Here is a 12,767-nt window from a genome sequence, read left to right as displayed (position 1 = left end):
GGCTTTCCCCTTAAGCTCATCCTCCATTGAAGTGTCTAAATAGTTCTCCCGGTTGGTTACTTTGTGGATCATGCTCTTAATCTTCTTGGTTAGATCGACCGGGGGTGCAGCTTGCTCTACTATACCCAAACGGACGGTTACTCACATTCTCTATGCTGGTGTTGAGATTGGCTACGGCGGCTATGAACTGGGCAATCTGATCTGTGGTGGCCATTTGGATTGGTTCTTGAAAGGGGTTGGAAATTTGATTTGTAGAAGACGGACTTACTGCCTGTTCGATGCCGGCTATAAGGGAGGCTAAGGCTGATGGATCTCTCTTTAACCTTTCTCCTCTTCGGCGAACCCACAAGATCTTTTGATTCCTATTTAGGACACATACTTGAATTTAGAACTTGAACTTCCCGACATATGGTATGATATGCATGCAATGAATGAGACCTACACTTGACTCTAAGCGCCACTCCGAAGATTCGGGATTTTGGATTTTGTATTCGTATTGGGGTTTGCAACCCATTGGAAATATTGCAGAGGGATTTCAACCTATTAGGAGCTTCATTCTTTCGTGAAGGCTTCCTCCTTGTACCATTTCTAGGGATTTGCAACCTAGTATTAGAACTTGGAATATCAAAAGGGAATTTTGACCCGATTGGATTTTGTAGGTTTGTTCCGGGATTTGCAACCCGTTTGAACTATTTCAAGGGAATTTCAACCCAAAATTGAATTTGAAATATTTCAGGGGCGTTTCAACCCATTTGGATTTTGAATATTTCAAGGGAATTTCAACCCAAAATTGATTTGGAATATTTCAAGGGAATTTCAACCCGGTGGAATTTGTATGGGGTTTGGAATTTCAACCCGTGAGAAAGGAAATTGGATCTTGTGGAATTTTAAGGGAATTTCAACCCGATCGAAAAGATTGAATTTTGTATTATTTCTAGGGATTTTCAACCCGTTGGAATTTGGAGATATTTTAGGGGAATTTCAACCCATGATCGAATTTGGAATATTTTAGGGGAATTTCAACCCAGGATAGGATTTGAAATATTTTAGGGGAATTTCAACCCATTGGATTTTGTACTATTTCTAGGGATTTTCAACCCATTGGAAATGTTTTTGGAGATCGAATTTGTATTATTTCTAGGGGTTTTCAACCCGAAATAGAATTGACATTGAATCTTGTATTATTTCCGGGGAGTTTCAACCCATTGGATTTTGAATCTTGAATTATTTCTAGCGACTTTCAACCCGTGAGAATTGTTTTTTAATTTTGTATTTGGGGTGCCCATGGTAGGCAATAATCATTGTAACTTGAAAGTGAATTTGAAACTTGAGTTTGATTTGGAGTTTGAACTTGGAATTTTAAAAGAGGAGTTTTGTATAGAAGATGAGGCTTTGAATTTGGAATTTTAAAGGATTTGGAATTTTTGGACTTGAAAATCCGGTATTATGCAGCTATAGGTTTGAGGAATTTTGAAATTAGATTTGGAACTTTGATTTTTGAATGGTTTTGAATAGAGATTTGAGACTTGAAAATCCGGCATTATGCTGCCATGGACTTGGAGATTTGAGACCTTGAACATAGAATTTTTGAGATTCGAAAGATTGAATTGAAAATCCTGCATTACGCCATCATGGATTTTGAATTTGAGGTTTTGAACATAGCACTGGGATTTGAAAGTTTGAATGGAAATCCGGCGTTACGCCATCATGGATTTGGGAATTAGAACTTGAGGTTTTGAACATAGGACTTGAAAATCCGGCATTATAATGCTGTTGGATTGGATTTTTGAAACTTGAATTTGGAAATTTGACTCGAAAATCCGGCATTATGACGCCGTTGGATTGGGGTTTTGTATTTGGAATTTGAAATTGGACTTGAAAATCCGGCATTATGACGCCGTTGGATTTGAATTTGGAATTTTGACATTTGTGCGTGAGGTGTGTTTAGGGGTTCTGAATCAAATGGAGTGGCACTCCTAAAAGACCCTAAATCGACGATTTTAGATGCACGAGGTTTGAATGATGCTCCTGGGGGATAGGTTTCATATTTGGAAGCTGATGGTTTTGGCAAAGCTAGAATTCGAGGTTAGTCATTCACGCGTGCAAAGACGCCCACACAATGCACAAGTATCACGTTGTCACACTAACATGGATATGAATGCGACATGCAAAGGTCTCAACCTAAGGTCGGTCTAAGTTTTGTATGATGCAAGAGGTCGGCTTTGGGTGTCGAAAAGGTCCTTGACTAAGAGGCGGATCCAGTAACAACCGTTTCACATCCACCTAAGGGACGATTTTGTTGGCAGACGGCCTCCATGTTTGACATCAGGAATGTCAAGCAAATGTCAAGTTTCGGTAGGCGCGGAAATGGGAACACACTTTGGTCAGGAACCGTATGGAGAATGGCCATTTCGTTTCCCCCGGGGCTAACCCGAATGTAGAACACATTCATGTTGGGCAAGGTAGAAATTCGTTTTGCACAAGTATGGTTTTTGAAAATATGCATGTCATGCTTAGAAATCACAATTGTACTCGAATATTGTACTTGAAAAGCTCGTTTTTTGGAATTCGGTCTCGAGGTTTGGGAGCGTTCTTCGAAATTCAGAATCTGAACTGAACTCCCACTCGAATACTTGGGTAGAATGGGCAGCCAGCCACTGGAAGCCACTGTGCTGAATGCAGGCAGCAGCGCCTGGCGCAAGGGCCTGCGCCTAGCGCTACTGCTGGCATCCAGAACTTGAGCGTGGCAGTGGCAAGTTGCTCATGGACTGCTCACATAGTCGAATGGAAATTTAGAACTCCCTAGAGGAGTCGCCAGATTGTAGGGAGTTTATTTTTCCCGCATCGTCGGATTTTGTATTCCCCTACGGGTTTTGGAAGATTTTGAATTTCGAAGGAGTCGCCACCAAAAAATATTTAAGGATCCGGTTTGAGAGGACCAAAATTGACTCTTGTGGATAAGGCATTGAATCTTAGAAACCGAATTGGTGAGATTCGGGCACGGGAACAAACCGCTTATTTGGCGAGCTTTAAAAGTACATTCGAATACAAGACAAGGATCGTTTTCGAATAATCCTAATCATGACACTATGTTGGTTGGAGCATGCATTTTAGAACATAGAAATTGCTACTTGTATGTGGTCACTTTGCTTTAAAGTTAAATAAAGGAACCTAAGGCCGATTTGTCCAAGAATTATCTTTGTTAAGCGTGATGTACCTTTGTCTGTTGTTGAATTTAGCATGTGAGGTGATGAAAGCAATAAACATGTAAAGCATCATCACAAGAATAAAGGAATGATTGAAATGCGTACAAAACCACATCACCTTAAATAAAGGGTGCGGAATTGAAATAGCAAGAATAAAGGTGCGATATTGAAAGTGCGTTATTGAAATGCGATATTGAAATTGCGGTATTGAAATGCGATATTGAAATTGTATTGTTGTACTTGAGATCCGAATGCCAAACGACTACTTAATGATAAGTGCGTCCGACACAGATTCAATTCTCTAAAAATCTCCACTTTAGATGAGTTGCTCATCATAAAGCATCCTTGATTTTGATTATTGAAATAGAACTTGAATATTGAATTTGAATATTGAACTTGAATATTGAAATTAGGAGTCTTGAATCTTAAAGTTTAAACCTTTTAATGTAAAAAAGGTCTCACCTTTAATATGCTCCATTACTTGAAATTGATTCTAGTTTAAGGAGTGATTACAAACAACCTCAAACATCACGGAATCTTGAAAATGGGACTTGTATTTGAACATAAAAAATGAATGTTCGTGTGTTCTAGTTCGGAAAAGGGTTTGCACTTTTCCAAACATCCTTAAACTTTGAAAAGATTTGTATTTTGTAAAATTGTATGGTGGTTGTTGTAAAGGAGAGCCTTTTCAAGTATGAAAGCTCATCACTTTACTAATCATTTTCGAAAATAAAGCTTGAATCTTGCATATTGATATTGAAAGTGTGCTTACAAAATTATTTGGGAAGAGTTTCAAGAGTGAAAATCTCCCAAAGATGGCACTTTTGAACATGGTTCCTAGTTAGTAATGAGCATGAACTCAAATGACAACATCCTTGGAATTGTATATTGAACTTTAGAGATGTAGAAGAGTAGAGAAATCATAATGATTTGTTTAGGGATTTGGAATTACCTATTTTGGATTAGTTTAGTTTTCCGATTAGTGCTCCCAATTGCTTAAGTATTTGGAAATTGTAATGGAAATTGTAGATTTGAACTTGAATTTTGTATTTGATTTTGAGAGGAAAATTTGAGATTACGACGTTGTATTTGAAATTTGCCTCCCCATTTGGTGTGGAAATGAGGGTTTATATAGAGGATTAAGCGGCTAAAATCCAAGAACCACCTGCGCCTGGGGTAGGCCCAGCGCCTGGCGCTGGTGACGTGGCCCAGATTCCGCCAAAACAAGGACGATGACACCGTCCTTAATTTGTTTTGTATTGTTGTACCTTCATACTATTTGTACGAATTTGGCATGTAGTGTTTTCTTGGAGGTTAAGGCTTGGGTTTGCGTCTAAAAACAAGTCGTTTATAAATTCAAATTTTGTGTTTGGACTTGGTTTTAAGGGACGGGGCCCGGCGTGCTCGGTTTTGTGGGTCGGCGCCCGAATTTGGATTTCTTAATGTCATTTCGACTGGAAAGGGCCTTGTAAAAACAATGAAGAGGTCCATTGGGTGAGATTGTGTTTGGATTTTGAAATTGATTTTTGGAAATTGAATTTTGTACCGAGTTCGGTAATGGGAACAGGCTCGAGAATTGGACTTTGGACTTTAGATTTTGGATTTTGGAATATACCTTAGCAATTGGGATTTCCGCACGGAGTTGCACCGACCACCTAGCAAGGATAATTTTATCGTCATCCTCCCATCATGGGAGACACGAATTTGATGTCTACAATAGTGAATAAACCTACAACTTGCAGTCAAACTATTAGCATGAAGATAAATGAGTTTATGACTTGTAAGAAAGCTCTGACGAAACCCAGATTCCCTAAAATGGTTAGAGGCCATATATAGACGCAAATGTTTTAGATGGTTAAAGGCAATAAAACAGAATCAATGTTTTGATGACAAAATTGAAATTTTGTTGATTTGCAAGAATACTTTAACACCTATTGGTTGCAAATAGGTTTTAAAGGATGAAAACTATCAAAACATGAAATTGTGTCTTCACACAAAGCTAGATTAGTTTCTAAATGTTACAAGCAAATTCACAGCATGGATTGTGTTGAAACCTCATGCATAATCGTAATGCTCAAGTCTATAAATCAAGCAATGATTGCATATTGGTACATATGACATTTGGATGACAAAACGTATTCCTCAATCAAATGTTGGAAGAAACTATGTACATGGCATGCCATAGGATTTGTGGATCCAAAATATTCTTGAAATGAATTCTAGCTTATGAAATCCGAGTATGGATTTAAGCAAGCAATTGGGGATTGGAACTGTATTTTAGTGAAGCTAATAAGTATTTTAGTTTCATAAAATATACAGGATTCTTATAGATATATAAGAAGTTTAGTGGGAGTAAAACTCAATTTGTCCTATGTGTATCTTAGAAATCGGGACTTTGGACTTTGGACTTTGGATTTTGGAAAATACCTTAGCAATTGGGACTTCCGCACGGAGTTGCACTGACCACGTAGCAAGGATATCGTCATCCGCCCATTAGGGGAGACACTAATTTGATGTCTACAATAGTGAAGAAACCTACAACTTGTAGTTAAACTATTATCATGAAGATAAATGAGTTTATGACTTGTAAGAAAGCTCTGACGAAACCCAGATTCCCTAAAATGGTTAGAGGCCATATATAGACTCAAATATTTTAGATGGTTAAAGGCCATTAAACATAATTAATGTTTTGATGACAAAATTGAAATTTTGTTGATTTCCAAGAATAGTTTAACACCCATTGGTTGCAAATAGGTTTTAAAGGATGAAAACTATCAAAACATGAAATTGTGTCTTCACACAAAGCTAGATTAGTTGCTAAAGGTTACAAGAAAATTCACGGCATGGATTGTGTTGAAACCTCATGCATAATCGTAATGCTCAAGTCTATAAATAAGGCAATGATTGCATATTGGTACATATGGCATTTGGATGACAAAACGTATTCCTCAATCAAATGTTGGAAGAAACTATGTACATGGCATGTCATAGGATTTGTGGATCCAAAATAATTCTTGAAATGAATGCTAGCTTATGAAATCCGAGTATGGATTTAAGCAAGCAATTGGGGATTGGAACTGTATTTTAGTGAAGCTAATAAGTATTTTAGTTTCATAAAATATACAGGATTCTTATAGATATATAAGAAGTTTAGTGGGAGTAAAACTCAATTTTTCCTATGTGTATCTTAGCAATTGGGACTTTGGACTTTGGATTTTGGAAAATACCTTAGCAATTGGGACTTCCGCACGGAGTTGCACTGACCACGTAGCAAGGATATCGTCATCCGCCCATTAGGGGAGACAGTAATTTGATGTCTACAATAGTGAAGAAACCTACAACTTGCAGTTAAACTATTATCATGAAGATAAATGAGTTTATGACTTGTAAGAAAGCTCTGACGAAACCCAGATTCCCTAAAATGGTTAGAGGCCATATATAGACTCGAATATTTTAGATGGTTAAAGGCCATTAAACATAATTAATGTTTTGATGACAAAATTGAAATTTTGTTGATTTCCAAGAATAGTTTAACACCCATTGGTTGCAAATAGGTTTTAAAGGATGAAAACTATCAAAACATGAAATTGTGTCTTCACACAAAGCTAGATTAGTTGCTAAAGGTTACAAGAAAATTCACGGCATGGATTGTGTTGAAACCTCATGCATAATCGTAATGCTCAAGTCTATAAATCAAGCAATGATTGCATATTGGTACATATGGCATTTGGATGACAAAACGTATTCCTCAATCAAATGTTGGAAGAAACTATGTACATGGCATGTCATAGGATTTGTGGATCCAAAATAATGCTTGAAATGAATGCTAGCTTATGAAATCCGAGTATGGATTTAAGCAAGCAATTGAGGATTGGAACTATATTTTAGTGAAGCTAATAAGTATTTTAGTTTCATAAAATATACAGGATTCTTATAGATATATAAGAAGTTTAGTGGGAGTTAAACTCAATTGGTCCTATGTGTATCTTAGCAATTGGGACTTTGGACTTTGGACTTTGGATTTTGGAAAATACCTTAGCAATTGGGACTTCCGCACGGAGTTTCACTGCCCACCTAGCAAGGATATCGTCATCCTCCCATTAGGGGAGACACAAATTTGATGTCTACAATAGTGAAGTAACCTACAACTTGCAGTCAAACTATTATCATGAAGATAAATGAGTTTATGACTTGTAAGAAAGCTCTGACGAAACCCAGATTCCCTAAAATGGTTAGAGGCCATATATAGACTCAAATATTTTAAATGGTTAAAGGCCATAAAACATAATCAATGTTTTGATGACAAAATTAAAATTTTGTTAATTTGCAAGAATAGTTTAACACCTATTGGTTGCAAATCGGTTTTAAAGGATGAAAACTATCAAAACATGAAATTGTGTCTTCACACAAATCTAGATTAGTTGCTAAAGGTTACAAGCTAATTCACGACATGGATTGTGTTGAAACCTCATGCATAAACGCAATGCTCAAGTCTATTGTAACACCCTAATAATTCCTTGCTTTTATAAAACCTTTTTCCAACTTAAAATAAAGGAATTACTAAAGTATTACCGCCACCGTGATAACGGTTAAGGCTAGTACCAGAATTACGCAGCGGAATTTAATGTCAACTAACTTTTCAAAACATAATTAATAAATATCAAGACCTCCTACAAATTGGAACCATGACGGGCCAAAAACCAAAGTATGAAAGTTCAACGAATTCAAACATAATTAAAGTATAAATAAATAGTTCAAAATACGAAAGCATGCAACTCTCTCAATCATCCCAAGCCACATGATTTCGATCTACCAACCTGCTATATTATTCTACTCCCCATCAATGCAAGTGCAAATGATAGATCATCATAGGGTCATTAAGGCAAAGGCCATGACCAAAAACACAAGGCACGTAGTCAGCAAAAGCTGAGTACTTACAAGAATAGAGGGGAACAAAACTACAAACATACATCACTCGTTAAGTATTAATCAATCATGCAAAAGCCATTTAATAATTAACAAACAAAGCATGAATACAAGACTCGACTCTTGACTCACAATTTAATTAGAATAAGCTTCGAACGGGCCAAAGATATATTCCATAAAGGAAAGGTGATAGGAGACAACCATACACCAAATAATAAATAATAAAATCGGGCCATACCGAGTGTCGGGCCATACCGTCGGAATTCCTGCGCATAATATAAATGAAACAACGTATTGTATCATTAGTAGGAGATCAAGCTTTCCGGCAAGTCTCCCCCCATTGTTCATACTCAAGGTATATACGTTCCAAGAGTTTTGAAGTTGGTTCTGGTTGCACTTTACGTTTATTAATATTTTATTAAAGGCGAACTCAAGACTTAACAACATACATACATACAATTAATAAACAACAACCAAAACAATCTTATTTTAATGCTTTAGGACTTGTGATCAACAAAGCAAGACACTTGTGAAATTACTACCATGCACTAGAGGAAAAAACCTTATAGGTTGCCCTTAAAATAGGCTTATAGGTTTCCAATTGCAAGGGCAACATATGGGGGGGTCACTTTTGTGAAATTATCAAAGGTTGCCCTTAACAAGGGCAACTTATAATCTTATAAGTTGCCCTTGTTTGCAACAAGGGCAACTTATGTGAAACTTATAAGTTGCCCTTGTCGCATACAAGGGCAACTTATAAGCTTCACATAAGTTGCTCTTGTTTGAAACAAGGGCAACTTATAAGCTGCACATAAGTTGCTCTTGTTTGAAACAAGGGCAACTTATAAGCTGCACATAAGTTGCTCTTGTTACAAACAAGGGCAACTTTTGAGTTTTTTTTTTTTTTTTTTTTTTTTTTTTTTTTATAAAAAAAAATCTGCAATATAATTCCTGATATTTTGCAATATAAAATCCCTGCATTATAATTTATAGAATACTGTTTCACCAAACATCATCTTGACATTCCTCAAAAATGATATAAATTTCAAATTTCCAATAATATTTCCGAATTAATTCAAATGTAATTAATTAAATCGATAAATAACAAAATAATGTAAGAGTCATGAATAACTACAAGCCTGCTCTAATTATTACACTGAGGGTAATTCACAATCGTTGAAGTAAGTAGCCCACTTGTCTCGAACTTCATCCAACTCCTCTTTGGTGAAGGGCCCCTCACTTTGAGTTGTGAAAACCTTTAAAAGAACAACGTACATGCAAACCAATAAATTAAATTAAGTTTCATATGCGAAAACAGAAATTATATTGGTCGCGAAAACAACTTTCTGAGTGTACTAAGATTCATTTCAAGTTCTTTTTGCACATCTAAGGCTCACTTAGCTCGATATAGATCATATTTGGCCAAAAATGGCATTTTCGATCCCAAATATCAAAAAATGAACCTAAGTACACTTTTTAAATCTTTTCCATGATTTATATGATTAGTTATATGTTTATAAGACTCATTTCAAGTTCGTTATGCACGCTTATGGGTCATTTGGGTCGATATAGGTCATTTATGGCCAAAAATGACATTTTCGATCCCAACTACCAACAAACGAACTATTTCCACATTCTAACCCTTTTTCATGATTCATATGATTAGTTATATGTTTATGAAACTCATTTGAAGTTCGTTATGCAAGCCTAAGGGTCATTTGGGTCGATATAGGCCATTTATGGCAAAAAATGTCATTTTCGATCCCAACTACCAACAAACGAACTTATATCCACATTCTAAACCTTTTTCATGATTTATATGATTAGTTATATGATTATAAGACTCATTTCAAGTTCATTATGCACGCCTAAGGGTCATTTGGGTCGATATAAGTCATTTATGGCCAAAACTGGCATTTTTTATCCCAACTACCAACAAACGAACTTATATCCACATTCTAAACCCTTTTCATGATTTATATGATTATTTATATGATTATAAGACTCATTTCAAGTTCGTTATGCACGCCTAAGGGTCATTTGGGTCGATATAGGTCATTTATGGTCAAAAATGGCATTTTCGATCCCAACTACCAAGAACCGAACCTATTTCCATATTCTAAACATTTTTCATGATTTATATGATTAGTCATATAATTATAAGACTCATTTCAAGTTCGTTATGCACGCCTATGGATCATTTGGGTCGATATAGTTCATTTACGGCCAAAAATGGCATTTTCGAACCCAACTACCAACAAACGAACCTATTTCCATATTCTAAACATTTTTCATGATTTATATGATTAGTCATATAATTATAAGACTCATTTCAAGTTCGTTATGCACGCCTAAGGGTCATTTGGGTGGATATAGGTCATTTATGGCCAAAAATGGCATTTTCGCTCCCAACTACCAACAAACGAACTTATATCCACATTCTAAACCTTTTTCATGATTTATATGATAAGTTATATGATTATAAGGCTCATTTAGAGTTCGTTATGCACGCCTAAGGGTCATTTGGGTCGATATAGGTCATTTATGGTCAAAAATGGTATTTTCAATCCCAACTACCAACAAACGAACCTATTTCCATATTCTAAACGTTTTTCATGATTCATATGATTAGTCATATGTTTATAAGACTCATTTTAAGTTCGTTATGCACGCCTATGGATCATTTGGGTCGATATAGTTCATTTACGGCCAAAAATTGCATTTTTGAACCCAACTACCAACAAACAAACCTATTTCCATATTCTAAACATTTTTCATGACTTATATGATTAGTAATATACTTATAAGACTCATTTCAAGTTCGTTATGCACACCTAAGGGTCATTTGGGTCGATATAGGTCATTTATAGCCAAAAATGGCATTTTCGATCCCAACTACCAACAAATGAACCTAATGACACTTTCTAAATCTTTTTTATGTTCTATATGCTTAGTTAGAGTTTACTAAGATTCATTTCAAGTTATTTATGCACACATAAGGCCTATTTGGGACGATATAGGTCATTTTTGTCCCAAAATGACATTTTTGACGGTTCATGCCAATTATAGGCGAATAGTTAACATATATAGTCCCGAGCATATATTCCCGAGCCTTTTCATTAAAAGACAGCAATATAACATCTAATATTTGAACAGATCAGAAACTGATCAGTTCAGCTGCAGATCAGCAGCAACAGATCAGCAGCTGAACTGATCAGTTTCTGATCTGTTCAGTTGCAGATCAGCAGCAGCAGATCAGCTGCTGAACAGATCAGAAACTGATCAGTTCAGCTGCAGATCAGCAGCAGCAGATCAGCTGCTGAACAGATCAATTTATGATCTGTTCAGCAGCTGATCTGCTGCTGCTGATCTGCAACTGTGCTGATCAGAAACTGATCAGTTGTGACAGGCCTTTGGTCCATTGTCTACTTTCTCATTGCGATATTATTTTTGCTCGTTTGCTCATTTTTAGAGCTACAAATGAGTTATTAACATTAGTTGTATCTTGCAACACACATTAAGCATAAAAGTCACATGAGAAGCATTCCGATATCAATAATATTCCGATAGCGCAAAGAAAAATGAAGAACATATGAAAATTATAAGAGAAACTAAGTGACAGATTTCATGGCAATTACGATAGGTCATATTTGGCCCAAAATGACATTTTTGACGGTTCATGCCAATTATAGGCAAATAGTTTTTTTAAACTAATTTCTAGCCTAATAATACATCATAAATATACTATTTTATGTACCTTTTCCAGATCTTGAACTTCCTTGCAACTTTTGAATATGTCATGCATGAATTTCATCACGTAATAGCCATACTCGACCCCACCCTCTTGTTGGGCGCACTAGATTAAAGAGAACATAAATTAATAGGAAATATAATTGTTTTGGCCGTACAATAAGTAGTGAACAAATTATTATTTACCTTAACTGATTTCCATTGAGGAAGTGCGCTTTTTTTGACATTCATTTTCATCAACACTCTGCAATTCCACAATTCATTGGACGTTAATTAACATTAAATTCTTGAATGTAAAATATGATTGCAAGTTTTATTTGATATGTACAAAAAAAAAATACGGAATGTACTTATTCAATAGTGACTTGACCAACACGGATCGTAATGGATCTCGACGACAAGAATCAAATTGATAAATTGTGTGGCTTGGAACACATATCACAAGGAGCATCCAATGGAGGCTGCAATCACAAAATAGTGGTTTAATAATCCATAATATGCCACTAAAATCACAAAATATCATTAGAATCGACACTAATGTAGGACAATAAAGATATTAAAGCAAAGGCATACTCTTCAAAGTACGGAGCTAATATGAACTTGTTTTTAGCTTTTGTGCATTGACGGATACCGCCATCGAGATATTGATTGACTTCGGCTCGATTGTTCATGCAACTAGCACCACTTATTGATTGTGGATCCAACCACCCAATATGACTATCCGAACAAAAATCATCGAACTGAAGTGACCTAAAGAACAAGCAAACATAAGAATAATCGAAACTTGGCACACCATTTACCTTATTAAATATATTACCATAACTAACTATATTAATTACCTCATGAAGACTTGTATCATTGAGATATTAAGCATATCACCTTTAA

At 35.9% G+C, this 12,767-nt stretch overlaps 1 long non-coding RNA gene across 1 annotated transcript; it reads right to left on the bottom strand.

Annotated features, from left to right (window-relative positions):
- Positions 1-11,887: 11,887 nt before the first annotated feature.
- LOC110784036 (uncharacterized) lies at positions 11,888-12,347 on the bottom strand. The gene is made up of 3 exons (XR_002532235.2): positions 12,233-12,347; positions 12,069-12,126; positions 11,888-11,988 (listed from the first exon to the last, which is right to left on the bottom strand). It is a non-coding gene; the product is annotated as an uncharacterized lncRNA (long non-coding RNA).
- Between the last annotated feature and the right edge of the window lie 420 nt (positions 12,348-12,767).

This window comes from Spinacia oleracea, chromosome 4 (genome assembly GCF_020520425.1).
Source record: "Spinacia oleracea cultivar Varoflay chromosome 4, BTI_SOV_V1, whole genome shotgun sequence".
Lineage (NCBI taxonomy): Eukaryota > Viridiplantae > Streptophyta > Magnoliopsida > Caryophyllales > Amaranthaceae > Spinacia > Spinacia oleracea.
The sequence above is the reverse complement of the archived record's forward strand: the minus strand, read 5'-3'. Positions and strand labels throughout refer to the sequence as shown.